Here is a 24,288-nt window from a genome sequence, read left to right on the forward strand (position 1 = left end):
AATCTTGTGCACACTCGCACTCTCTCTCTCTCTCTCTCTCTCTCTCTCTCTCTCTCTCTCTCTCACACACACACACACAGAGAGAGAGAGAGAGAGAGAGAGAGAGAGAGAGAGAGGGGAGAGGGTAAGTATTGATCTGTTGATTAATTCAAACCAAACCTTTATCTTATGCACCATTATCTTATGCACCAGTTAGACCCTCTTCTGGGAGGATCACATGGCAAAGCCCAGAGTCACTTGCAATGGATACTAGATTGAACACTCGGTCAGAGACCTATCTCCTGTAACTGCCCCTGGAAGGCAGCAGGCCTCAACCATACTCTGCTGAACTTCTGCTCATGCAGAACCTTCACAGGGCTTAGTCAACCTGAACAGCAGCCTGAGTAGTGGGTCTGGATTTGAGCTACGGGCAAACTAGTGGGCCTGGGCCGGCCCCTTCTCTGTTCTCAGAGCCTAATTGCTGCAATTAGCATTATTAGGAGAAAAGCCAATTAGATCAGTTTCTTCCCCTGGCTAAGGCTACAACGGCTAGGGAGGGTGAGCTCAAGGCTCTTCAAGGAGCTGGGACTCTTCCATAAAGGAGGCCACATTTAAATTGCAAACAAGGGTCTCAGTCCCTAGGAAGGGCTCAGGGAAGCTTTCAGTTCCCGGTTGGGAGAGGCCAGGCTAGTTCTGCGCTCTAATCTCTCAGGCCTTCCTGAGGACTCTGATCAGGACCCTGGGAGTCTGGACTCTGGCCACTGACCCAGACTTTCTGGGGCCAGGCAGCATAGAGGATCATGGCAAAGGCTGATATCAGAGGCAAGCACAGGGAAAGGAAACCCAGTATTAGAGGCCACCCACTTACTCTCCCAAGCAGCCTTCTCTGTGGCAAACTCTCTTCTCCTCCTAAGTGTACTGTAAACTTCTGGATCTACTGCTCACAAGAGCCACTTACTAGAGTCTGTACTAACTGGCAGTGGTGAGAAGACCCAACCCAGGCACTTTCCAAGCCATCTCCAAGCTGGTAAAGCAACAGGTGCTGCTGCTATTCACGACTCAGGAACTGTAGCTGAGAGACTGTTGCAGTTGGGGTTAGAGGTATCCCTGTGGCTCATCATGGCATACATACACGCATGCAGACAAGACACTCATAGACAGAACAGTAAGTAGGGTTTGGTTTGTTTTTTTTTTAAGATTGTGGTAAGGATTTTAATGGAATCCCGGGCATTGTAAGGATAGGATTACCTGCCAAAATGTATTTATACCAATGAGCAGAGATGGGGGTGTGTCTATTACATAGGCATAGGCCGGGGTCTTCCTCACAGGTACCATAAGGGCATGTGTGGATTTAGTGCATGGCATGATAAAGGCCAGGGTTTGCTGTGTTTAAAGATCCGGTGTTTAAAGCAGAAAGGTTTTCCAGCTCCTGGAACTAAAACAGGCCTGGCAGGGAGTGTCCTCACCCGCACCCCAAGGGCTCTGTGGTAACCTTGGGAGGCAGCCTTTGTTATCACAACTGTGAGGGGATTACTTCGACTAGGTAAATGCCATTTAAGCTGCTAAACATACTCCAACACAGAACACCCCTCCCCCCAATCCTTCACCAAATAACACCAAGGTGGCAGTTAAGAACCACTCACAACTTACTTTCTCACTGGAAGAACACTTTCCTGGCCTGCTCTCTCCTTCAATTCAACAAATCAATGAAACGACTCACCAGAAACGTGTAACCCGTCTGCAGAGTGCTAACCCTACAGAGAAGACACGCAAGCTCACACAGGACCTCCCTTCTAGTGGGACAGTTAACTAAAGTGGACACGCCCAAGGAACAAGAATACCACAATGTACCCCCCCCCCCCCCCCGTTCCAGAGACTGCGGTAGCAATCACTTGAGGAGACAAATTGATATGGCAGGTCAGAAAAGGCATCTCCAGTGAGATAGGAGAATTGCAGGAAAATAAAAGCCAGGCAGAGTGGCCAACTTTAAGACCCTGAAGCGGGGGGAATACTTTGCTGATAGAACAAAATAGAAGAATGTTGGTATTGGGCTGGGGAGATGAATCAATGGCTACAGTACTTACTGGTTGTGATTGCTGGGAATCATGAGAACCTGAGTTCAGGTCCCCAGCACACACATAAAATCCAGGTATGGCAGCACATGCATGCCTGTATCTCAGGCCTAGGATTACAGGTTACAGACACTAAGATCCCAGGGGACTCACTGGCCAGCCAGTCAAGCCAAAATCGTGAGCTCCAGGTTCAGTGAGAGATCCTGTCTTAAAAAAAAGGAAGTGGAAAGTGATGGAGGAACTCCACCCGTGCATGCACCTAGAACGTGTGTGCACAAATGCATAAATCACATAAACACACAAAGAATGCTGCAAGAGAGGAAGCAATGGCCAGAGCACAGGGCAAAGCAGTCTTGTAAAAAGCTGATGTTTCTAGAAATAGGAGTCTACAGAGGGTGTCTGGCAAGCGGGTGTGATGGGTGCTCATTCACTCCTTCATACTTGGCTCTTGGGTCCCCGGTGCATAGCGCACAGAGTAAATCACAGCCTTCAGCCCATAAAACGGTTACCGTGGACGGGTCTGTTTGAAAGTACCACTCTGCTCCTTCCGTGCTCTTGCATTCTCTCTCCATCCTGTGACTTGGACAGCTGCTCTGGAGTAATTTATTTCTATCATCGTACGTATGGACGGCATGCCCTGTTAGCGCAGGTCTAGGAGGTGTGTAATTTTAATTTAAACACAGAGGCAGGGGCTGAAACCCTCCTTCTGTTTGCTGTCTGTGTCACTCAGCACCGTTTCTATGCGTCTCCATCTTGTGAAGTGTACATCGAGTCCCCCGCTTCTAACCACAGCAACCAGAGCCAAATGCCCACCACCCCACCACCCCCGGGCCATGCTGTGCCGAGCAGGCACACACAGCCTCTCCTTGTTCCAGGGGAGAACTGCTCCGACATGTTTACTCAGGAGGGAAACAGTTGCGCCGCAGGTATAAAATATTTTACTTGAGGGAGAAAAAAAAAAAATGCTGGCCAGCTTTTCAGAATGTCTGTGTTGGTCTCCCCTGTCACCTGCGGCAGGCAGGGAGGCTTGCTCCTTACTTCTGCCAACACTTGGCATTATCCTACTTTCTAAGGCTTCTCAGAAGAAAATAAATGTCACTTCGATGTGCGTTTCTCTGGTGACTTAAGTTTGTCACATCTTCCCTGGTAACCCATCCTGCCGGTTTCTTGTCTTGCCTTCCTCTGATTTGCTTTCTTGTCACCTTAGCTGTGTGCTCCCTGGTTTTAGTGTTTCAACTATGTTGTAACTTATCACGGGCAGAATTACGCATGTGAGGGGATAGAAAGGCAAATCACGTCTTTCAATTACGGGAATAGCTGCACTGGCTGTGGTGGTTTCATAGAAGTCCTTACTTTGCACCATTTATTCAAGTTCATAGATTTCAGTCTTGAGGTTTGTCCTGCTTAAGACCTCTGTGCTACCCTAGAAAATACTCTCCATAGTTTTTCTTAGTAAGTAAGTATCAACTACCTTTTATTTTAAAAATTTGAAGCTCACTTTTTCTAAGGACTGAGAAACTCACAGGATGTTTCTGTTTTCCTTGTTTTTTTTTGTTTTTTTGGTTTTTTTTGTTGTTGTTGTTGTTGTTGGGTTTTTTTTTTTTTTTTAACATCTTCCAAGTAGGCTCCACTGATATGTGGTGCCACTTTGATCACATGTCACCTTGCCCAGACTCAGGGCTGAGCTCTTTGAGCTCTGTTCTGGGTCTCTGTCACTCCACCCTTCTGGCGGCTAAGTTGTGGAGTGTTTTTCAAAGTTCACTTGGCATTCGTACATCTTTTTCTTCTACATACATTTGTGAGGAAGAGACATCAAACCCTCCAACCAGAAGTCTGACTGTAATCTAACCAAATTTATAGATTTGCAAAATATTGAGACTTCTAATGCTAGATTTTTCCCATCCAAGAAAACGATGTCTCCGCACATTCGAATACCTTCCTTTATCTCCAATGGGAACTTACAGTTTTCCCATAAACTGGTGTTTAGACCAGACAATCTTGTTGCTGTTCTAATTCGTACGTGAGTGCACGTGTCTTACATCTTTTAAGTCACTGTTATTATAAAGAAATGTGGGGGATTTTTATTTGTTTTGTTTGTTTGAGTATACTGCATATACCCAAAACTTTTGCCAAACATTTCTTTAGCTGCAAAACCTTATCTTTCAAGTAGCTTAGCAGTTTTCAAAGATCCAAAGATCCCTGAGAAGCCTACTCAGACCCTCGCAGGAAAGGTCACAGAAGGTCTGATGAAGAAGTTATTTCCATAATACTCAGGCCTTGTCTGCCAGAATTCTCTATTTTGACTCTCACAAAGTCAAAGTTTTCCAAAGATATGACCTCACTGGAATATGTACAGCTCTAAGTTTAAGCACATAATTTTAATGTGTAAGACTGTAACCACCAGTAAATAGACTCCATCTTAATTAAATGTGGGGAGGGGACTTAATAATTTTTAAGTGCCCAAATGTTGTAACATCAAAACATTCATAAACCCTAGTACAAAAAGTACCATTATCTGTGAGTAATTAGTTTCACTCTTCCTGCCACAGGAGCCTCACAACCGTTTCTTTTCCCTATATTAGGAGATGGCTAGGATAATACCCTTGACCTGTTCCTTATCTTACCCGGGAATAATAATGCACTTTCTCCCTTAAGTCTACTGAAAAGTTAAATGTGGGTATACACTGTATCAAGTTAGGGAAGTTCTCCTCTAGTTTTGGCTTCCTAAGTAATGTCCTTCCAGCCCCCTCAAATGCATCAAACTTCATCATATAAATTTTCTGCCTCTATTGAGAAGACCATATGGCTTTTCTCCTGCAGTCCTTAATACTGTGAATTACACGGAAAGAGTTTCTGATATTGGATCATCTTTACATCCCGAAGAGAAACCCCACTTGCTTAAATTAGGGGCTGTTGTTTAAAATTCTGTTGGACTCCGTTTGTTAATACTGTACACAGACCTTCACCTACGCTCACCAGGGAAGCGCCTCAGTTTTCTTTAGTTTTCTTCATTTCTGCTCTCCTTATTTGAATTTGGATTGTAAAAGATCCTTCTAACTGGGGCATACATCCCGAAACACCCTCTTTTTTTCCCCCATCAGCGTGTCTGGTAACACATTAAAATAGAATCGTAATCAAGCAATCAGTCCTTTATATTTTCCTCCTAGTGAGTATCTGGAAAACAGGTGCAGAAATGGATCATTTGAGACACCGTAGAAATCTGGTTAATCCTGCCTGCCTGCTTTCCTTCAACAAGTATTGCCTGAGGATAGCTGTGTATTAGGCCCATGGCTGGGTGGGGATGAGCACTAGGGAACAGAAGAGAAAGGCTTCCTTTTGGTTGTTACTAACAGAGGGTACACCATGTGAAAAAGAATTGTTCAGGGCATACCATTTGTGACTATTAATACTGAGAAATCATTTATGCTTTTTAATCATATATGATGAGACTTTTTTTTTTTGCTTCAATGAATTACTTACTACCTTTTATGCCCAGAAAGTTTCCAGTTGGAAAGCACTCATCCCCATTTTACAGAAAAGGGAATGTGACCAGCCAAGAACAAAATGGAGGGCTGAGATTTGAGCCCTGGGCTTCGTCCTTAAAGTCAACTCTGACCCATATAGGACAAAGATTTCTATACCTTATTTCTAAAAATTCCATCCCCACTTGTTAAAAAGCAGGCTGAATATACTTCAGTCCTGATCCCTAACTCAGACTCAAAACCAACTTTAATTCCTACTGTACTCCCTAGTAGGGACCTGAATGTAACTAGAAAACCCTCAGTCCAGTCCCCAAAAGGGACCTGAGCCTCTTGGATCTCAACTCAAAACCACTAGAAGTAATCAAATTCCTACTGAAAATCTGGAGGTAACGCCCAGTTCTGCTATTCCCCAATTCAGACCTGATTCTGACCCTGCAGGTCTCAATGTGTGGGTCGCGACCCCTTTGAGCTCGAACAACTCTTTCATAGGGACTACCAAAGACCTCAGAAAACACAGATATTTACATTGTGACTCATAACAGTAGAAAATTGCAGTTATTGAAGTAGCAATGAAATTAATTTTATGGCCGGAGGTCACCACAACATGAGTAAGTGTATTAAAGGGTCATAGCACTAAGAAGGTTGAGAACCCACTACAACCACTTTGGCCTCCACCCCCAAATCCCAATCCTGAACCACCGTGTACTCCATACCTGAATTCTGACTCGGCTCCAGACCAGAATCTCTACCCGATTCCAATCGTGACTCTACTTTGTACTTGGAACCACCGTAGATCCCATATACACACACCCAATTCGGAGCGAAGAGTCAGATCTCAACTCGGTTCAAAACTACGAATAAGCAGCCTTCCGCGGACTCAGTTCCAAGATAACCCCTTCCCCCAACACGTGTGAGCATTCCAAATGGAGTCCCTCGCTCTCAACATTAAAGCCACCACATGGCAACACGTACTCCACGCCCGACCTTGGTGCTGGCCACACCCGGCTGCATAGCTCAGGTATCTCCAGACCTGATTCCGTCCCAGCTCCAGTGCGTTCCGACTCAGCCCGGGGCCTAGAACCCCTGAGCCGGAGTCCTAGGCCACTCACCTTGGGACTCGACCAAGCTTAGGGGCTCAATGGACCTCAAGACCACCTCTGCTTCTGTGAGCCTGGGCTGCGAAGATGGAGCCCTGCCTGGGGAGATGTGGCCCAAGGATGAGAACCGAGCCGCGGCCATGAAACGCCAACCGGGCCGCGGCCGTAAATCGAATACGGAGCCCCAACCGCCAAACGAATCCCGAGCCACTGTTGCAAAACGAAGATGGAGCCCCAGCCATGGAGGTAAGCAATGGATTCATCTCTGCTTCTGGCCATGTGTGCTTGCCGCGTGGAGGCAATCATCCGCGCGGCCACGCGGACCTGCGACCAGAGCCGAAACTGCTCAGAGAAGAAAACCGCACTGAGAGAAAACCATACGAAGGAGAACCACGCTGAGGAAAAGAAACACTGAGAACCAAGCTGAGCAGAAAAGCTCTCCAAGTAGAATCACACTGAAGGAAAAGAAGCCTGTTGAAGAAAACCCGAGAGGACCCTGGCTGGCTAAAGAATGCTGAGAAGCAAAGCGGAGCGCGCCAAGGCAGCCGACCGCGCTGGAGACCGCGTTGGAGTGATCCGTACTGAAATGATCCACACTTAAGTGACCCGATTGCTGAGGTAGATCAGACTGTAGCGAGGACCACCATGCCGAAACAAGATAAAGACCTCACCGAGGAGGTCTATGCTCAGGAGAAACTGAGGCCGATCGCGTTGAGCAAAGCACACTGATGATGGCTGGTCGGGACTGAGGCGCACCGCACTCAAGTGATCCGAGCAGAGGCAGATCCAAAAGAATTGTGAACAAATACGCTGAAGCTGATGACTGGCTGATATGACCTCACCGTGAAAAACCATGCAGAAGACGATCATGCTGAGGAAAACCACGCTGAGACGAGCCACACTGGGAAAGACCAGGCTGAGAAAAGCACACTAAGGTGGATTGGACCGAACCACGCCGAGGAGAAGCACAGCGAAATAATCCAAAATGAGGCAGACCACACCCAGCCTGACTGGACCAAAATGCACCATCACCACCATCACAGACCACGCGGAGAGGCACCGCGAGAATGCTGCGCAGATGTGCTGAGGCGACTGTTCTGCCTAGCGACTGTGGCTAGGCCACCTACCAAGATCCTGGTGACGTGGCAGCCACGGCACAGTTGATTGGACAGGTGCTGAATAATGAATGAAGAGATCTTCCTCATGATAGGCTGGACACAGACAGCTCCGTGCTGACCATTTTTACTGGCTGAGAGGAAACACCCTGATGTGTCCGGGACTTGGATTGGGTGAGTTTGTCCAGGCTTGCATGACCTATCCTGCTGGGTCCGCCACCCCTTGAGATCTGAGGAGTGACGTTACATACCCCTTCCTGGCTGAGTCTGGGGCTTGGATTGGGTGAGCTGGTCCATGCTCGCATGACCTATCCTGCTGGGTCTGCCACCCCTTGAGATCTGAGGAATGACTTTACATACCCCTTCCTGGCTGAGTCTGGGGCTCATGCCTCTGAATAAGTGTCAGACCAACCCCAAATGCAGTCCAGGGCAGATCCCTGAGGCAACCAATATACCTGAAAGTTTTCATGGCCTAAGATGAGGGTGCCTCTGACCCTGGCCTGACCTTGAGATGCAAAAAGGCAGTCCACCCTCTCTGTCTTGTGTTTGCTATTTTTTGCTATCATCAAGTGAGGAAAGTCTTGGGACTATCCTGCTTATGAAAAGGAGGGGGGCCTGGGTCTGGCCATGTTACAAAGCTAGGTAATCATAGTCCTGAGGTTAGACCCCAGCCACTCTACCCAACCTCCAGATTCTCTTGGTTCATGGTCCTACCCCTGGAGTGTCCAGGATCCACTCTGTCCACTTATCCATGCATGCACCACCCATGTGTGAGGCATTGAGCTAGAGCCTAACAAACTAAAGCCAAAACACCAGATTTGGGGGACATAGCACTCACCCTGGATTCATAAGCAAGCCTAGGGGCAATGCAGGCTTCCCATGCAAACTGTAGTTTTAGTATGTGGAACTCTGGGTGTTCTCTCCAAACCACCCCAACCCAGAACTGACTTTAAACGGGATTTGGGGGGAGGAGAGAGAGAGCCAGTCCTGTGAGCAGACCAGGGTGTGGTCATCTAAAGCACACAAGGAGGCCATACATCTTAAGTGCTTTTGCTGAAAATGTATGTCTACAAAAACAGCCAGGGATCTCTCTTGCCAAAGATGACTGAGTGTGGGGTGTTGAGGAAGAGGTGAGGTTTTTTTTGTTTTTTTTTTCTTTCCCCTCCCCCCTTTTCTTTTCTCTTCTCTTTCTTTTTTCTCCTATTGTTATTTAGCTGGAGAAAATAGAAAATGGTGTCCTCTTCCAGCAACAGACAATTCCTTTTTGCCCTCAGAGGCTGCTCCAAGCTTGGTACCCCACCTTCTGTCAGGCCACACATCTGCTTTGCTGGTCCCCTTTGGGCCCATCTGGAACATGCTGCATTCGATTCAAAGGGCCAGTCCTACCCTCATACCTGACGGGAGGTTTTCTTTTCTGCCTATCCTAGAACAGATGTGCAACTAATGCCATCTCTCAAGGATCTGTCACCTTCTTTAAATTCATCATATTAGCCTTGAACTTGCATCTTGGAAGTGAAGCCTGGGATTTTTTTTTTTTTTTTTTTACCACAAATGGCCCCTTCCACCTCCCTGTCTCCCCAGGATAGGTGACCAGCCACCTTCTTCCTGCTTCCTGCCATTGCAGGGCAGCAGACCCATGTGGTAAACATTGTTATCTGCTCCCCTTCGCTGAGATCAGGGCCCTCTACTATCAGAACCCTCTGTCTTGCTTCCCATCTGTCTGTTAGAGATGCTGCTCCTGACCCCATGGAGCTGCTGAACCAGGCACCAGGAGAACGTGAGGAGGCCATGGAGCTTTGATTTGAAACCCTGCTCTTACTCTAAGCACCTTCCCAGTTCAGCTCTGAGGCCAAAGCCTTTGTTTACCTCCTCTGGCCTAGAAGGCCAGGCATTTTCCTTGGATCCTGTTCCTGCAGGCCTATATCTTACAGGGAAAGTAAAGAGAGCAGAACCCCCAGTTCTTTTTTTCTTTTTAATGATGTGGACCTCAGAAGAACCTCCAGTTCTTTAGAGAGCACCCACACATTTCACCAAAACACAGCTCCCAGTAAGAAATGTAGGCCCATTTTCAAAAGTGTTAGGATGTCTTTTTTGTTTGGTTGATTGGTTGGTTTTTCTTTTCTTTCAAGACGGGATCTCTCTGTAGCCTTGGCTGTCCTGGAACTTGCTCTGTAGATTAGGCTGGACTCTTAACTTAGAGATCTTCCTGTCTCTGCCTTCCAACTGCTGGAATTAAAGGTGTGTGTCACCATCGCCTCGGTGTTATGGATATTCTTAATCCAAACCAAATGGGTAGATCTCTGCTGCCTAAGGAAGCTGTGTCTTGCAAAGTGCCTTGCCAACCCACCAGGCCTCACTTGTGGCTTCCCAAAGGTCTGTTTTATTCAAATATGTGAGTGAACTCGGAAGCTACCTAAAGCAAGGTCACTTAGAGGAGTGAACACCCTCCCAGGAGTCATGGAGCTTGACAGGGATTCTATCTGGACAATGGATTGGGTTTGTTTGTTTGTTTGTTTTTGGTTTGCTATTATCATTGTTTTGTTTCATTCTCCAAGACAGGGTTTCTTTATGTAGCCCTGGCTGTCCTGGAACTAGCTCTGTAGACCAGGCTGGACTCAAACTCACAGAAATCCACTGCCTCTTCCTCTTGATGTTAAAGATCGCACTCCACAACCTCCCCATCCAGCTGAGAATAGATTTTTTTTTTAATGATGAAAATTGAGTTTATTTGATGGTATACTTAAAGTCTGAGTTCTAATTGTGTCTATAGTCAAGACACACCCAACAAGTGGTAGATTCGCAAGTGTCTGTTATCACTTTGCAGATTCTTGGTCCTCAGTTCTGTCCCTAATCAATTCCCTTCTGGTGCCATCTGGTATACACCTCATCTTGCTTGCAAGAGGTCCCCATAGGTCAATCTTTGAAGTCAGTTAGGCTACAAAAATTGTCCTTGTCCTTTGGGTCATAGGATCAAGCGACAAGACCTATGTATCCCACACCACCCAATTCCTGCTCATGGGGTGCTGTCAAACAACTAGCGCTGCCTGTCAATTTTAGTATACCTGCTATGTGCTGCCCCCCAACCCTGCCCTCTATTCTCTTCAGGGAGACCAGAGAGGATAGAGCTTGATCTGAAAGTATTTGTTGTCTCGTTGAGACATAATAGGTGTTTCTGGACCTGGGAGAACTGGGTAGATTCCAGACTGGTTGGAGGGAGGTGAGGACTGCAAGGTAGGCTGAGGGAGAATGGAGACAGCCTGGGGCATCAAAGAATTTGGGGAAAGGCAGCAGTCATGGCCCCGAGGGTTATTTATACCCAAGTCCCATCTCAGGCCCAGGCCAGTCTAGGTGCTCTGTGATCAGGGGTGTCTTTGGGTACAGTGCCTACATTTTCTTACCTTCCAGGCCCTAAGTGCTGTGGGAATGAGCATGCTAAGGCAGAGAGCCCAGCACCTGGTACTCTATACTTGGATTTCCATGTGACAGAGGCAGGTCTTGTCCTCCTGTATCTGGTTTATGTCATCTGGACATAGTGGGGGCTGGACTTAACGTTCCTTGTGTTCCCTCCAACTCCAACATTTGGGGTTCAAAAGGTTCCCTCACAGGCCTCTGCTCCTGAGAACACGCACGCATACATGCACGCACACACAGCTGAAGAGAATTAGGCTGCACACGGCCACTCGGCTTTTCTCTTGATTCCAAGGTATTTAGAGTGGGGGTGGGGGATTAGGGGGAGGAAGTTGCTGAGCTAATTCTTCTGCATTTGCCAGCACAGAAGTGCAGATGGGGCCCAGAGCCCCATGGGGTCCCAAGGGAAACACCAGATCTCTTCCACACAGGCAAGGAAGGAGAAAGAAAGGGCTGCAGTGGGAGCCCCTCATCTAAGCAACAACTCAGCAGGCCCTGGCCAAGGGGTTCTGTGGGCCTCACTTCTCCCCACCCCCCTCCCCAGAGTCTAAGGATAGAACTAGCTTCAGGCTCAGCCAGGTTACCAAGTTACTGCTTTTCTCCAAAGCAGAGAGGCCCAGGGCCACGTGGCTGACTGGTTAGGCCATCTTCTGGGAAAAGGCGTTTCTGTATGCTGTGGTCCAAACCGAACAGGAACCCCAGGTTATCTCTGAGTGGCCAGTTACAAAGCTAGGAAAACCATTCTTAAGGTTAGCCCTTGCAGCCATTATCCACAGACTCCACAACCCCTCCTCATGTCCCTGTTAATGCTCAGACATGTGCATTAGACAACATTCTCTCTCTCTCTCTCTGTCTCTCTCTCTGTCTCTGTCTCTCTCCATCTCTCTCTGTCTCTCTGTCTCTCTCTGTCTCTGCCTCTCTGTCTCTATCTCTGTCTGTCTCTCTGTTTCTCTCTGTTTCTCTCTCTCTCTCTCTCTCTCTCTCTCTCTCTCTCTCTCTCTCTCTCTCTCTCTCCAGACCTAGGTGAGCTCTCTGTAGTCTTCCACGTAGTAAGCCCTTAGCTGACTCTAACCCATGTGTTTGTTGTAGAACCTTCCTCTTCCCATGACCTCTGTGTCTCTTGAGCCTGCACTCCATCTGGATCTCCCCACCAACCCATGCATTTGTAGACCTGCTGATACCTCCTCAGCCCCATCAGTCCTTGAGGTTCACAGATCTGCTTTTTATCACAGATCTGCTTCTTACCTGCAGATGCTGGCCAATGTCCCTTTGACCTTGTTCCCATGCTCTGCATCCCTCCCACAATGAGCAGGCTCTGAGCATTCTGGGCCCGGTAGGCCAAGGTTGGAGGTAAGGGTCAGTGAGCAATCTTTAAGGACTCCCTAGAGGGAACTTTTCTAGAAAGATTTTTCTGGCTGCTGGGTAGAAAGCCTGAGGGGTATGCTCAGTGGGTTCTGTGGGAGATTTGTCTTTCTGCAGTGGGAAAGGAAGGGTGTTTAGAGAAAGGTGGTATCCATGAAAGTGAGAAGGACCAGACGACGGGCATCTTCATGAAGAGATGGCCTTGATTAGACTTTGTAGCTAAGGCTGGGCCTTCCGCCAAGTGGTGACATTGGGGCAGTGGGCAAGCATGCAGGAAACTAAGGGTCAGTGTCAGTGCTACATCTTAAGAATGTCATGGCCTGGGGCTGGAGCGATGACTCAGTAGTTAAGGGTACTGGCTACTCTTTCAGAGGCAGGTGGAGTTCCTAGTACCTACATAGTACTTCATAACTCCAGTTCCAGGGTGTCTGACACCCTCTTTGCCCTCATGTATCAGTCATGCATGTGATAACAGACATAAATGCATGTAAAATACCAATACACATAAAATATAACATAATATAAAATATAAAAGATTTTAAAGAGCCATGGGGGGGTGCTAGAGGGATGACTCAGCGGTTAAGACCTCCTCTAGACAACCTGAGTTCGAATCCCAGCACCCATATCAGGCAGCTCACAACCAGCCCCAGAGGAATTGGATCCCTTTGGCCTCTGTGGGCCTATGCACTTAGCCACACACAGATAGACACACAAACACATAACTAAAAAATGATAAAATAAACTTTTTTAAATGTCATAGGCGGAAAGTTAACCTCATACACAACACCTGCTACTGTGGTGACAGTTCATAGTTCAGGAAAGTACAGACTGCCAGACCTGTATCCTGCCACTTAGGGTAGCTCAGGTCCAAATCAGTCTTAGGACCTTGAAGAATTGTGAGGTGGACTGCTAGAGGACATCCCCTTAGGCGATTATGCTGCATTAGGGCTGGTGCTGACCTCTGTGCTCAGGAAGATTCAGTCACTGCATTTGGGGGTCATCAATAACTGGAGGCCAGGTGGTGCTTGGAGGAGGCCTGGCATTCAGGCAGCCTCTGTGAGTGGCAGCATGGGGTGTGGGCACTTCTCATGGGGAGGGCAGCTGTCCCGTATATGTTTGGAAATTGTACAGCCAAGCCTTGATTAGGCAAACCCAGCTCTCCCTGAGCCCCTGCTGCGACACGGGTTAATGCCGCAGCTGTCTCCCTGGCACCTGCCTAGGGCCTGGTTACATGCCAGGCACTGAGGATGGGAAAATGAAGGGAGCTGGGCCCTACCAGGCCCACCACCAAGAGAGCCTTTTCTACCACCGTCTCCCAGAAGCAGTGGTCTCCTAAGGATGCATCTCAAGCTCAGAGCATTTCTATCCTGCTCAGGCCGGTCAAGTCCACGGCCCACTCAGCAGAGAAAGGCCCCCATCCTGCCCTCTGAGTTACTACTGCTGGGGTTAACTCAAGGCTCTCCCTGAAGTCCCCAGAAAGGTGTCAACCAGAAGTACCATCCCTCTGCTCTATTTAACTGGTCTTTCGGGGTTCAAGGGCTTTCCATGGTCTTTGCAGTGAGTGTAGATGTCCATTCTCTCAGTTAGCCCCGCCCCCACCATGTGCTCTTAGAGAGCAAGACTGCTGGAGCGACTAGGCCTCTGGTAAACATCAAGTGCAGAGTGACTGGCCCCAAAGGGCCAGAGAAAGCCTGGTGAACACGTTTCCCTCGGCCAGGCAGGCTCAGAGGGCGGATGTCATTTGGACAAAAAAGATAAGAATGGGAAGAAAGGGAGGCCTGACAATGGCCATGGTGCTTTTACAATGTGTCTGTGGGGTCTTTGACACCTCCCCTCCCCCACACACTCACATACTTCAAGAGTTAGAAGCTGGGAAGATGGCTCTCAGTTCATAAAGTGCTTGTCATTCAAGCACAGGGAGGGGGGGCTGGGGGGGACCTAAGTTAAGATCCCCAACACCCCTATGAAAGCCAAACATAGCAACACATCTATAGTCCCAGCACTGAGGAGGTGGGGACAGACACATCCCAGGAATTCACTCACTAAGGAGCCCAGCTAGCTGAATTAATGAGCCGCGTGTTCCATGAGAGACTCTGTCTCAGAAAATAGAGAGCAGTTGTGGAAGACAGGCCAGGTCTTGTCATGGACACGCACAGACTTGCACACCCACACCCATGCAAACACACACACACACACACACACACACACACACACACACACACACACACCATCTTCTTCCACTCTAGTTAGGGTAGACTCAGTGATTCAATTCTGACAAGTGGAACATGAGTCAAGGGACAGCATGATTTTAAATGCCAGCTCATAAAAGGTCTAACAACTTTCTCCTCATTCTCCCTCACTGGGGTAGCTGATTCTTACAGAAGCCAGCTGTAAGAACACCAAGCAGATGCCAAGAGAGATACCAAGGAGAAAGTGGGTGCCTAAGTGTCGCAAAGAGTCAGAGGCAGGGATTGCACTAAGTCAGGTCTTTCAGATAATTTCAGACACTCCAACCAGTGCCCACTTCTTCACTGCAACTTCACAAGCGAGCACTGCCCAGCCGGACCACCAACAATCCATGATCCACTGACCCTTATCGCTGTGTGCATCAGACTGTGACTCTGTGAGGTGACTTGTGAGCCAGTCGTGGCTGACCCAGCCACCTCTACTTGTCTCAGCTCAGCCGCTGTTGGTGCTCACCTGTCCATCAACTTATATGAATGGTAGGCAGCTCCCAGGAAGGTAGTACCTGGACACCAGCACGTCTACGGAACCCAGGCAGCACACCTCCCTGACATCATACAGCATACTTCTTCTTTGATGAGGATTTCCTGTCCTCTAGAACAGTAGTGTCCCCCCTGCTCAAGAACTCCAAAACCGGTCCCAGCCCGGAACCCCAAGAGATCCAGACACTGAGTTGGTCCCTAGCCTACAGGTCTGGTGTATCTGCCCTGCTTTCAGATAGGAGTGATGTAGGGGACAGTAGGCTTATGGTGAGGGGAAGTTGGTCTGTGGCAATATAAAAGGCGACTTCCACTCAGAAAATCTCCAAGTTTAGTTCTTTGGGAGAGGTTAAAACTAAGGACAATGCCTGGAAGCTCTGGGAAAGGGGGGTCCTCAATAGTCAGCTTTGTCCCTCATTTGTTTACTATGCCTAGGAAAATTGAGTTAGCCATAGAATAAAGGGAGCAGGAAAAAACAAATCCCTAAAGGTAGATGCAAGGGTCTATAGAATTGGTAGAGAATGCCACTAAAGTCCCTCCCCAAGGCAGGCCCAGGAAACAGACTTTGTCCATCTTTGAACATTGCTAGAGTTATGTGTGTTGGGTTAAATTCCTTTAGAGCCCCTGGGTAAAGAAAGGAATGGCGTAGAGCTGTCCATCAGTTTAACCAGGAATAGATCTACTGCCATTTGTGTGTGTGTGTGTGTGTGTGTGTGTGTGTGTGTGTGTGTGTATTACTCTTCAACCCCACCCAGGCCCTCTTCCTCACAAGGAAGCCCTTGCCACCAACGCCTCACCCTCAGGCAATTCCTGACAGTTGGCTTGCAGGTCTAGCTTGGAGCCCCTGCAAGACTTTCAGCCCATCTATTATCTAGAAGAACAAATAGACAGGCCCACACCAAATAAGTCAGTCAGGTAGAAGGCCCTGGAAATGTTTGTATACAGAACCAGGGACCGGCTCAGTTCTTCCCTCTCTGGCATGCAGTTTCACAGGAGAGACACGGGACATGTTTATCGGCAGCTTCTGCTATGAAGGTGCCCACTTGTGGCCTCCTGAGCACTGAGCCCTCATATGTCATTCCCAGAGTCTGATTTGGGACCAGAGAACTTCATATTACCTATTGAAGGTCGAAGGGGTAATTTCTAACCTTCCACAGTGCCAGATCTCCAGAGCTAGGCCTCTGCTCCCAAGATGCCTTCTGCAGACAGCCAAGATGAGGGGCCCCAGGATACTCTGCTGGGTCACATGACATTCTGTTCAACAACTTCAGGCTAGAAGCCTTTGAGAGCTATTCCTCAGTAGAAAGAGGAAGTCCCTTGATTTAATCTCTAAATGCCAGAACTCGAAGCTAGACAGGATTCTGATCCATCCCTATAGGGTTCCCTGCCTACCTCCTGCTCATGCCTAGCCTGCGGCATGGCTAAGGGGACTTTGCAAAATATTGAACTGGCATCTCTGGAGTCTCATGCTGCTGGTATCCTGCTCATCTACCTGCTCCTCATTCTCTTTTGAACTCCTTCAAGGTTCAAAAAGCCCAGACTATCATTTTCAGAGACTTCTGTTGTGGGCACTGTGTGAAGGGGTGAGTCGGGAAGCCTCGACCCAGGGCCTTGAATTTTGGCTTTTTGATCCAGGACTAAAAGCCTCAGGACAGGAGATGGAGGAAAACGTATCCTTCCCACCAAGGCAGCAGGGAACCCAATTCTTATGGAAGGCCCCATCACTCTGTCCCCTCCCCAAGCCAAAGCCTTCCTTGGGACATATCAATAGCAGCCAATATTTTAAAGACGTGACAGGTTCGGAGCCTGGTGACGACTGGGCTGCTTGAGAACATGGCTGGATTTACGTCCTCAGCAAAGAACCCGGTCACCTTTCCCTACCCTAGTGCAATCTTTTTTTGGAAGCCCTGCTGGAAAATCTGAATCTTGTGAGCCATCAGCTGTTTATAATCAGAGAAGCATATGTTTAAAAGAGCTGAGGGGCCTTATAAACGCCGTGTGCAAATTACCTTTGGGGCTGCCTGCCCCACCGCCCCTCCCCGAGGCTGCCATCGCTGGCGAAGGCTCAGTGTGCTGCGCAGAATTAGCTGTAACCCCATTGTGGCATGGGGTCTGTTTAGCTTTAGTCACGTCAGCTTGGCCCTGGAGCGTGGGAGCCTACATCCCTGCTGCACAGCTTCCCGCCCCCACCCCAGCCCAGCCCCAGCTGCAGAGCACTGCTGGCTCCAGGCTCCTGTGCCTTCACCCTGAGAAACAGCAAACCTGAGAGCTGAGGAGCAAGACGTGGGTGGAGGCTCAGCCCCAGAGCCCGAGGGGCCTCTTGGACGCCTGAATCCAGGAGCACCTGGACCTGGGAGCCACTCACAGCCAGGGCCTGTCCAGTCAGGGGCTCCTGTCCAGTGTGGGACTGGTTTGGGGTTTTGTTTGTTTGTTTGTGTGTCTTAGCTTTGGTTTTTGTTTTTGTTTTTTTTGCGTTTGTTTTTTTTTAACAACTTTATTACAAAAGAATTCACATACCATACAGTTCACCTACTTGAAGTACTTGACGTTTATTGAGGGTCGTGCAACTCTCCTTTTGGTTAGTTCTAGAACGTCCTCTCCATCTCTTATCTGTCATTTCCTATTCCCCATCCTACTCCCTAGTCCAAGATATATGCAGCCCCACTTTACATTTCTATAGTTTGGCGTGCTCTGGATACTTTCTATAACTACAGTCATATGTTCCGCGTTCTCTCGAGTCTGGCTTCTTTCACCCATCATCATATCTGTGAGGTTCGTTCCTGTTAGGGTAAGTGATGATGCTTGGTTCCTTTTTATGGCCACATAGTATCTCATTGTACGGAGAGAACACATTTATCCCCTGATGAATGTCTGGTCTATTTACATTGTTTAATTGATCTAAATAACGCAACCATCAACATCTGGGCATTTTGTGAATGTGTCTTCATTCGGGAACCCTCCGAGGGGTACAACTGCTGGGTCCTAGGGCACTCTGTTGAACCTTTGGAGGAACTACCCGTTTCATCTCTCACCTTCTACCAACAGTGGCTGAGGCTCCTGTGCCCGACGTCCCCACTAACATTTGCTGTCTGTTTTTACTTTGCTAGTGGGTATGAAGTCGGCCTGGCATTCCCTAGAGGGCTAACGACAGTGAGCGTCTTTTACAGAAAGACATTTGTATATCATCTTTGGAGAAATGCCCATTCTGATTGATCGTTCGTTTTGTTCTTGTTGTTAAATTTTTTTCTTCCTAATCCATATGCTAAGATTTTATATTCTAGACAATTCTAGACAAAAATCCCTAATCAGATTTATTTCCTCCCGTTTTGTGGGTTGTCGCTTCACTTTCTTGTTTTGTTTTTTCTTTTTTTGTTTTTGAGTGGGTCTCATGTAGCCCAGGCCGGCCTCCAATTTGATTAACTTGAACTTCTGACCCTCCTGCCTACAATTCCCAGGTGCTAGAATTGCAAGCATGTATCTGGAGGTGAGGGGAGTAGAGTTCCCCCACTTCCTTTTAAAATGTTTATATATATTTATTCACTGAGTGATGATGTATGTGTGTGAGACTACAGCACATGTGGAGGTCAGAGGACAACTTGAAGTATTCAGTTCTCTCCTTCTGCCCTGTAGATATTCAGGTTACAACCTGAATATTCAGGCTTGGTGACACAAGCCCCACCCCTTTACCAGCTGAGTCCTCTCATTGGTTCTTTTTTAGTCTAAGTCACAGTGTATACAGCCAAGGTCGGAACAATTTACCCCTCTTCTTTCTTCTAAGGGTTTTAAAGTTTTTACTTTAAAAAATGTTGATTTATTTTTGAATGTGGTGTGAGGGGACCAACTATTTTTTTTTCATGTGACTACCCATTGGCTCCAACACCTTTTGTTGAAAAAGGTGTCTCCTTTCCCCATTGAATGATCTGGACAGCCTTGTGGGCTCTCAGAGAAATGAAGGCCAGGGCGAAGGTTAGTCACTGTTGATCTGTTTTTATGGCAATACCACATTGTCTTTATTTTTGTGGCTATGTCCAGAGCTTGAAATCAGAAAAAGTGAATTGTCCAGTTTTGCTCCCCCCTGTCTAAGTTGCTTGGGTCTGGAGAATTCCCAAGAATTGTCATTCCTTAAAAGGAGGCTGGTGGGACTCTGAGGCTTGTTTGAACCTGAGGTTAAGTTGGAGTGCATTTCTACTTCAAAGGTCATCTTTTCAGTTTTCTTCCAAGAATACCTGGCCATCTTTGGAGTATCTCTTTGCTAATTCTTTGGTTGATCCCATGAAGCTTCAATCTGGTGACCGGGAGCTTTCCTTCTTCCCCACGACCTAACTCCTGTCAGTTCTCCCAGTCGGTCTCCCATGCTAGCTACTTCAGACCACATTTCTAGCCCTTTTATGTCTACCATACTTCTGCATAGTCTCCCATGGTGTCTCATCGTACAGTTTCATTTGCTGCCCTGACCAGGTCTTTTACATCCTGCAGACCTGCCAAGAGGGTACTCTCTCTCTCCTCCCTTCTCCATAAGCTTCCTCAAGTCACACCAGCAACTTGAATCATCCTCCTGCCCAAGTGCTTCTCCCTGTTGTCCCTTGGTGTCCTTTGCCAAGTGTGTTACCCTTAGACTGAAGATCGATAAACCTGGAGTGACTCCACTAAGGATAGTGAAGTCTACCTTGGTACCTGTAGTCCAGCTCCAGGACCAGAAATCTAGTGTAGAATTCAGCTGTCTCCTAGATTATCATTGTATCACATATCTCCATGATAGATAGTCTTTTAGTACCTACCAAGCCAGGCATCTTGGGGCCTCAGTGCCAGAGACTTTGGCAGCTTACAAAAGGAATTTGATTTTCAAATTTCCTTTCAACTCAAGGGTCTCAAATCCAGTCTACAGACTTATTGTAGGGGCAAGGTCCTGGCCCTGCTACTGCAAAGGGTAACTTTGAGGGTGAGGCAGGAGTAGCTCATGATCCATACTTGCCTGGAACCATGGCAGGGGGCAAGTGGTGAGGGAGGCTCCCCAGAGCCACCCCCATGGACAGAGAAGGGCCATGTCATTTGGACCAAATTGGATCACAGCTATCTGATATGACCCTGTCTCACTGGGTCTCCTTCCCCATCTGTACACAGAGGAAATACTGGGTTCCCTGGCCCCAGAGAAACAGGAAGGGGGAATCGAGACCCAAAGAGGTAACAGCTTTGGTGTCCCTGGGGAGTCTGGGAGAGGGCTTTGTGCTTGCATATTTTTTAATGGTACTGGGAATTGAACCCAGGGCCTTGTGCAGTCTACAAAATCACTCTGCTGCTGAGCGGCAGACCCTGCCCCGTGCTTAGGTTTCATTTAAATCCTGAATGTTTGCTTGCTTTCTTCGTTGAACCTTATGCTTTTGAACATTGTCTGTGTTTCTAGCCCTCTGCTAGGTGTGGAACTGTTGCTATGGAATGAGCTGACACTCGTGACCTCTGCCCTGGGGAAGGCAGAGTCCGACAGGGCAATGTGGCCTCAGGGAGAGCATTATACCCCACTTTGAGACTGGATGAGGCTAGAGCAAAAGTCCCAACTGCAGGATATTGTGCTCGCTGTAGCCCCTGGAAGACTGTGGGAGACTCAGAACGGAACTGTAGAAAACAATGAACAATATTCGAGAGTGCAGACGGGAGGCCCCTCCCTGCTTCTGTCCCTAGCCACCCTGTACTCCAGGATGGACTGGAGGCCCATAAACTCTGCTGTCTCAGCTTTGATCTCCAACTCATCAGATGACGTGGTTTGGGAACCCTTAGAGGCTTCTACTGATCCTGGAATGTAAAGATAAAGCCAACTGAGAGGCCCCTACCTCCCCTAGCCCCACCTCCCACCCCCTACTTCCCACTCCCCCACCCTGTCTCCACTCAGCCTGCAGTGGGAGCCTCCTCTGGATACCCCATCCTGGTCCTCCCCCACCCTGGAACAGCTACACCCAAATGCTGAGATGCCGGGGCGCATGACTCTCAGGGCCTCCTGGAGTGTAGTGTTCATGTTACCTGCTTTATTTTCTTCGTGGCCTCTGAACTGGACAGCTGAGGAATTGGAAAGATGCATGGACCCAGGTTCTTCTTTCTCACCCTTATCCTTCACCCCTCCCCCTTCACTAGAGGGCAGTTGGCTCCCTGAAGTGCATCTGGGCAGTCAGGAGAGTGGATTGGAATCCTGGCAAGAATGAGAGGTCCACCTATGCAGCTGCGGTGGCAGCATGAAGCACCCAGGAGGTCATGAGCTGATGGCTGTCTGTGAAATTAGCACCTTCATGAAAGCAGCATGTATTGACAACATTTAAATTAAAAATTAGTGAGCCTATACGATGAGACCCCAAAGAATGGTCAGGAATCTACCTGCGTTGCAGCCTCCATAAGCTGAGTGGCTTGCAGCCCCCACTGTACTTGGTGGCCAGGGCCAGCCAGACCTGCATTCCACTCCTCCCCTCCCCCTGGCTGCCTTCTGGATGAGTTCCCTTAGTCACATTGTTCGCTGAGCTCTGTCCGCCTTCTGGGCTCTTCCTCTGCTGCTCACTGTAAAACCTCTCCATCATCTTTTCCGCTGTGGTTTTATTGTTTCATTTTATTATTCCAACTATATTAAGTTGGGAAGAGCTGCAGGAATTATTTCTGCCTTACCCTTACCAGACTCCAAAGCAAGCCTGGGCCATTGGAGATAAATCACCCTGGTTTCCTACTTTCTCCAGTTCAACTTCTCTGGCTACAGGCTGGTCTGGAGGTCATTCACTCTGTTGCCCCAGAGTAGGTCCCCAGTTCCCCCACTCCCGCCCAGAGAAAGGAAGAATAAAAGGTAGAAGAAGAAGAAGAAGAGGAGGAGGAGGAGGAGGAGGAGGAGGAGGAGGAGGAGGAAGAGGAGGAGGAGGAGGAAGAGGAGGAGAAAGAAAAAAAAAAACCCAGCCCAGATCTCAGAGATCACATGCTTCTCCTGGAAGCTGTGCAGCAGGCTCTGTGGGCCCCTGGCTGAGTTGGGGCTCCAAGAGAAGCCAAGGCCCGGGTGAAGGCCGGGGAGGAATCTGGGTTCTTTTGGCTGCTGGTGAGATTATCCATTAAATCCATATTCCTCACTGTAGAGTTCACGGATTCAGAGAATACGCCGTATTCGAGCCGTCTAACGTTACTACAATATTGCTTCCAGATGAGCAAACACCCGCTTGCAGCCCAGCCCTGGGATACATGATGGCCAGATCAGGGGCTCAGCACCAAGCCTTTGTTCTGTGCTTGCCTGCTGCCCACTCCCCACCAGCTCACTCAGGAACCTCCAGACAGCCTGCCACTCAGGAAAGTGTGAGATGCCTCAGGGCACCCAAGTTTGTGGCCCTCAAGCAGCTTCTGGGACAAGGCCAGGACTCTTTTTTTGCACTATCTTGCTGTGGTCTGTTCTAAACAGGGTAGAGGCTTGCATACGTGGAATAAAGGAACTGGAGACCTTTTTTGTCCACCTGTCAGGATCTGAGTTCTGTAGAAGCATTCCAGGCTTCCCCCTTGTAGAGGGTGGTCCTCATTTCCTTTTTTGGCACCCTCGATTCACAAAAAGAGGACAAATCCCTGGCAGAGGGAACAGTGCTCACAAAAGCACAGAGTAGTCAGCCATCACCAGCTTCAGAAAAACTGGTAGCACATGGCTTTGAGGCCAAGAGCGAGTAGCAGGCAGGGGGGAAGGCACCAGGAGCTGCCAAGTGGGTCACTGTCTTTCAGATGACCAGTTCCTTTCTTATGCAAGGACATGGTTTGGACGAGGGTAACTTTTCTTGCAAGACCTCAAGACTCACTTCTGGGTCCTCAACAGCCCATGCTTCCTTCCATTTTGTCAGCATCACCCCACTAAGGTGGAAAGCTCAGGTGTGGGGCCCTAGAGGAGATGACAGGTAACACGCACATAGCTCACCAGTGCCAGCAGTCCTGAACACTCTGGTGTTGGCACCAGTAGAAAGCACCAAGGTTGGGAACTAGCAGTAACACTGCTGGGAGACACTGAGCAAGAATATCCCTGAGCAGATTTGGTCCCAGCATCTCTCTCTCTCTCTCTCTCTCTCTCTCTCTCTCTCTCTCTCTCTCTCTCTCTCTCACACACACACACACACACACACACACACACACACACACACACACCCCTCTCCTCCCTCTTCCTGCAAGTCCTCTATATGGGCACTTTATGATCCAGCCCAGGATCCCTCCAGACAGACAGACACATAGCCAGGAAATGGCTAGCCCAAGTATGCTCTGGAGCCTCTCTCAGGGTCCTTCCTGTCCACTAAGCTCAGGGGAGTCCAGGGTGGAGACATCCATGGGTTCTGGCGTGGATGCTGGGCAGAAGAGGATCAGGCAGAGGAGCCGAAAGAGGCAGGAAGGAGAAAGAAGAGGCACACTGAGGATGAGCAGGAAAGGTGGGCGTAGGCTTTGAAGATTACTCAGGTACCAGCAGCAGCTAGTTGGGTGGTGGGGCGAGCTCAGAGGGAATTCCTGCAATCCCAGCAAGGTACAGCCATGTGTGTGGGTCTGGACCTATGACACACCATGGTCGAACTAAAGAGAATCTCTCTAGAGGGTTAGGGTCACCAGCTCAGCCCATATGGGAGACTCTTGAGAGACCATAAAACTGCACCACCCCCCTCCATGCCTCAGCCAGGCCTTCCTAGCTGATCTACTCAGTGAAGGATGATGACCAAGGGGCGGTCACTCTCCACCCTTGTGATACAGCTCAGATACCTGAGATAAAACAAGGTTTCCTTGACAACCTCAAGGCTACAGCTTTCAGATTCATCCCTGTGCCCCACAAAAGCACATTTCATCCACACCACAGAGCATCCTGCCTCTGACTTCTCCTATGTAGGACTAAGGCACAAAGCTCAAGGGCTAGGCAAATCATGGTGTATTAGAATGGGGACACATGCCAGCTATAAGTTTGTGGCTATCCTCATCTGCGTAGCAGGTTCCAGGCTAACAAGGGCTACAAATCAAGACTCTTTTATTTCACAAACACTTAAAATAAGTAAGTTGTAAAGAGCATCCTCAGTCTCTTCACCCCA

At 48.5% G+C, this 24,288-nt stretch overlaps 1 protein-coding gene and 1 long non-coding RNA gene across 5 annotated transcripts in view; both read left to right on the top strand.

Moving 5' to 3' along the window:
• Kcnq1 (potassium voltage-gated channel subfamily Q member 1) overlaps positions 1-24,288 on the top strand; it is a 333,399-nt gene that overhangs the window by 194,524 nt on the left and 114,587 nt on the right.
• On the top strand, positions 6,470-22,692 carry LOC148007852 (uncharacterized). The gene is made up of 2 exons (XR_015652748.1): positions 6,470-7,919; positions 20,640-22,692. It is a non-coding gene; the product is annotated as an uncharacterized LOC148007852 (long non-coding RNA).

The sequence above is a fragment of the Rattus norvegicus genome, chromosome 1 (genome assembly GCF_021556685.1).
Source record: "Rattus norvegicus strain SHRSP/BbbUtx chromosome 1, alternate assembly SHRSP_T2T, whole genome shotgun sequence".
Taxonomy (NCBI): Eukaryota; Metazoa; Chordata; class Mammalia; order Rodentia; family Muridae; genus Rattus; species Rattus norvegicus.